Raw genomic sequence first — 5,226 nt, forward strand, 5'->3', positions numbered from 1 at the left:
TTCACGCAAAAAACGATAAACCATCACCGATTTTGTTGTAGCCATTACTTTTCACGCAAAATAATACACCATCACCCATTTCTTGTAGCCATTACTTTTCACGCAAAAAAAGATAAACCATCACCGATTTTGTTGTAGACATTACTTTTCACGCAAAAAATGATACACCATCACACATTTCTTGTAGCCATTACTTTTCACGCAAAAATCGATAAACCATCACCGATTTTGTTGTAGCCATTACTTGTCACGCAAAAAATGATACACCATCACCCATTTCTTGTAGCCTTTACTTTTCACGCAAAAAATGATAAACCATCAACGATTTGTTGTAGCCATTACGGTAAATGATAAACTATCACAAATTACCATTTCTTTTAGGCATTATTTTTCACGGTAAAATGATAAACTATATCACGAAGTTCCATTTCCATCAAGATAGTCCGCATTACTTTTTAATTTTGTTGAGATATATACCCCCACAACGGTCGTCTCCTCCTTAATTTATTGTGTAAACCCCCACAACGGTCATCTCCTCCTTAATTTATTGTGTAAACCCCCACCAACGTTCACCTCCTCCTTATTTTATTGTGTAAACCCCTACAACGGTCATCTCTCCCTTATAAACACCCACACGGCCATCCCTTCTGTCAATAGGTTCTGCCTCTCTCTTCTTCGTTCACATACACTTGATCCATTGCCATGGCTTCCACGTCTCGGACGCGGACCGGAAGGGGAAGGGGAAGGGGAAGTGGATCATCATCATTGCCACCACCACCGTCAACACTGCCATTGATCATAGAGGAGTTCTTCATCGTCGTCTATGAAGACCCTTTGGTCAAGAAGGTACGTACGCGTTCCCACATATATGATGCATGTGATTAATTATGGGCATGTTCTAAAAAACCTTTAATTTCAAACGATCGGTGCTCGATCTCTTTGCAGGCTCTCCCAAAAAAGTTTGCGGACTATCTTGACGGCCAGGAGCCAGCTAAGGTGTATCTGCGAGCAGCTGACTGTGGTCCTCGTCTCTGGACCGTGGAGGTCCTATTTGACGGTCAAGGTCGGATGTACCTCGACAAGGGCTGGGAGAAATTTGCCATCGCGCACGGTGTGGATTTTGGCTGCTTCGTACACTTCAAATATGAAGGTGATGATGTGCTCACAGTGAAGGTGCTCGACGGAACAATGTGCAGGAAGTACTACTACTCGGACGACGAAGATACTGACGATGAAAGCGACGACGACGTGAAGCCATGCATCCATCCCCTTTAGATAAGGGGATTATGACCAAGAATATATATGTAGCTTCATATGCATCGATTTAGAGATCTAACTATTTTCTATATATTATGCACATGTAAAAGATAATGTCGCATTTCCACTATTATTCGAGCACCACATCCTCCAAACGATGCCGATGCCGATGCCGATATCGGCATGGTCAGAATGGCTATGCTCGCCGCCACTGCTAGGTCAACGTCGGGATGCACAATGTTTAGCATAAGAGTCACTTTAGATTAAGCTGCGAAAATAGTCACCTGCCACAGCGGTCATTGGCTGCGGAGGCCCCACAGAGCGGCAATATAATTTTCTATAAATAAATAGACGACCCACTGGTCATTGGCTGCGGCAGCCCCATAGAGCGGCCCCATTTGTCATTGGCAGCACCGTGTATACAATCAGGAAATAAAATGATCCACGCGTCAACGGTAGATGGATGGCTACCCGTCAGCACGAGACGGTCAGAGAGGAATTGCCCTCTATGCAGCCCCACCTCTGTGCAGCCCCACCCGTCAGATTAACGGTAACGGTAAGGCCTCTGACCTGACGGCAACCCGCGTCTTCGAGGGGTTTCAAACTAGAGGGAGGGGAAAGCTGAGGAAAAACTAACGAGCTGGGGAAAACTGAGTACAACTAACGAAGCAGGGGCACGAAAATAGAAATCCCTAGAATTAATTAGCACAGAGGTGTAACTAGCACTAGATGGAGAAGGCATAGTACACATATCGGACACGAAGTCGTGTCTGGCGAGCAGCTCGCATTCACTTGCATCAGTGCGGTACAACAAAGATGATGAAGAAGGATTGGAGCTTTGAAGGTAGTCAGAAAAGTTACAAAAATAATACGTGCAAAACTTAACCTGTATAAACGCACATGCATGGATAATTTTACATTTCTGCATAAGAAAGACATGTCAATTTTCAGTAAGACATGGTTTGATTTGTCAAATTTGATGCTCCTTAATGCATTTTTAAGTGAAAATTACAGGTTTATTCATTATAATTGCCGATTTTTAACGTTACGTGCAGCTGACTAGCAAACTATAAGTGTGTGATTGCTTGCTTCCAAAATAAGGATATGTAATCATTTTGTATAAGATAGTACCAATTAGTCGTTATATTGCAGAACTTAAAGAGTTTTGAGAGATTCAACTCGTTGCTACTCCATAAAAATGGTCATGTTGACAAATTTGATCCAGTGTTGAACAGAGCCAGAAACATTTCTAAAACTTGAGCATGGAAGAGGCTAGGGGTAAATTCCCCAATGCCAGCCGAGCCTATCGTAGGTGTCGTCGCGAGGCCGATGTGCTCGTCGCTGGTACGTATCTCCGCTTAATAGGTACCTTAATTTGGGGCGCGCACGGACGCTACGCTACCCCGAGCTTGAGACGCCGCCGTACCGCTAGCTCGACCATGGCGGCGGCGGCGGAAGCGGAGCGGCGGCGGAAGCGGAGCGGCGGCGGAAGCGGAGCGGCGGCGGCGGAAGGTAAAGCTCCTGCTGACAAACATATTAGGCATAAATGAGCAACCTTCAGTAACCCATGTTCCATTTTTTTGTCAGGATAACCCCATGTACCACCTTCCCAATGGAAAAAGTACTGTTCAACCTTCCCCTGTTGGGCCCAATATTTCACTTTTGGGTTGCCAACGAACATCTACATGGTAATTGTTATCGATCTACTTGCTCCGGCTGTCGAAGCCCAATAACTACAAATGGGCCTTTCTGCTCATGCAATTTTGGCCCCTTTTCTAATGAAACACAGATCCTATGATTGGCAAAAAAACACGGAGATTCTACATAAAAGTTGTTTTTATTTATTTTGGATTATTGGGTTCCAATTTTTGAAACTGCTCATGCCCAATATGAAAATCCTTGATCGCTCCATACCCACATGGATAACGGTATTTTTAAAAATTCATAAAGTGGATTTGAAATTTAAAACATATCCTAGATCGCTCCATGCCATGTGGGACCCATGAGACAGTAGCGTCCTCAACGTTTCAAAGAAAAAGGCAAGTAGCCCGAAAATAGGGGTAAAAAATAAATCCTAGAAAGGAAACATTTATAGTTCATAGAGGCTGACATGTGGGACCGATCTGCCAGTAGCATCCTCATCATTTCGAAGTCGGTAGGGATCAGAAGAAAAAGGCAAATAGCCAGAAATTAGGGGTCAAAAATAAATCCAAAAAAAGAAACTTTTATTCTTCATAGAGGATGACATGTGGGACCGACCTGCCATGGGATGGCTTATCTTGGGGCCGAATGGATGCTAGAGGATTCGGGGGAGGGTTTTTGATGTCGATGGTGAGGTTTCCGGATGGATTCCTCAAGAACTTGGCCTTGGCCGAAGGAAGAAGATGATGAACTCAAGAACAAGGACAGCACTAGATCTCTCTATTTCTTCATCACAAGTGCATACAGGTTTAATCGTACCTCTCATCGCCGTGCCCGCAAAGGGCTGTGCCCCCTCTCCTTATATAGGGGAGAGGGTGGCTTACAAGGGAAGGAACCCTAGAAACCCTAATGGGATCTTTGACTAGACAAACTACTTTACAAAGCTACTTTAGCTACCGGTGATGCCGGTATGCCTTTAATCAGAAGCCGTGACATCCTCCGGCACCTTTTACGTCATCCTCTGCCTTTGGCGTCATGGCTTCGATTAAAGCTGAAGTGCTTCGCTCATCTTTGTCTTCTAGGTCTGGAGAGCATCTTTGACTGGTCTTTGCCGACGTGCTACAGTGTAGCCTGTTCCGGTATTCCGGTACGCTCTTAGCTAGTTCCGATATCCCCCTTCTTGGGATACCGGTATGATTCCCTGAATCAACCTTCGCTATCCGGAACAACCTTTAAACCAGTACTTTGATGGCCTAAACCATCCGGTTTGGCATGCCTTTGGCATACCGAGGGTCATCCCCCCAACATTAGTCCCCGAAGCTGGTATAGTCCGGTGGATCCTATCCAACGGACCATGCCAGGTTTTCCTTTCTCAAGGTACCGGTTTAACCCTTCCGGAATCTGGATCAAACTCTTCGGCGTCCTTGCCGAATTTATGTCTCTGTACCGGTTTTCTCCGGCATCTCTTGTCATTAAACCTCTCCTCGATGAAGTCGAGAATATCTCGAGTACCGTGCCTGTCAGTGACATGCGCACTATTCCTGGCGCACGATAGTGTCAGTGGTCACTTCGGTTCGTCTTCTGTGCCAGCATTTATGGCGCCGCACCGGATCCACGCTGCCGTTCCGGATCCGTGTGGCCTCCCTGTGTCTTTGTATTTTTGGCGCGTGTATCTTCGGGCCACGTGGCGGCCCACGATCTGAACCGCCGCGGCCCAGCGGTTTCCGGCCCACTTCTCTTCTTTCCTATATAAGGGGGGTGCGGTTCCTCTTCGTCTCTTCTCCGCATTTGCCCCCTTCCCTGCGCTCTAAGCCATCTCGCCCGTTGCGCTCCCGTCGCCGCCATTCTCCGCCGAGTTGCTGCTCCGACGAAGTCCAGCCGTTCCTCGCACTGCATCGGGACTCTCCGCCGCGCTGAGGATCTTCGAAGCCCCTTCTGCGCTGCTGCATCGGGTTCCCACAGGCACCTTCTGCTCATCTACGCCGCCGGCTGATACGTCTCCAACGTATCTGTAATTTCTTATGTTCCATGCTTGTTTTATGACAATACCTACATGTTTTATACATACTTTATGTCATATTTATGCATTTTCCGGCAATAACCTATTAACAAGATGCCGAAGAGCCAGTTGCTGTTTTCTACTGTTTTTGGTTTCAGAAATCCTAGTAAGGAAATATTCTCAGAATTGGACGAAATCGATGCCCAGGGTCTTATTTTTCCACGAAGCTTCCAGAAGTCCGAAAGGGAAACGAAGTGGGGCGACGAGGCGGCCACACAACAGGGTGGTGCGGCCCACCCCTTGGCCGCGCGGCCCTGGCATGTGGGCCC

Source organism: Lolium perenne, chromosome 1 (genome assembly GCF_019359855.2).
Source record: "Lolium perenne isolate Kyuss_39 chromosome 1, Kyuss_2.0, whole genome shotgun sequence".
Classification (NCBI taxonomy): domain Eukaryota; kingdom Viridiplantae; phylum Streptophyta; class Magnoliopsida; order Poales; family Poaceae; genus Lolium; species Lolium perenne.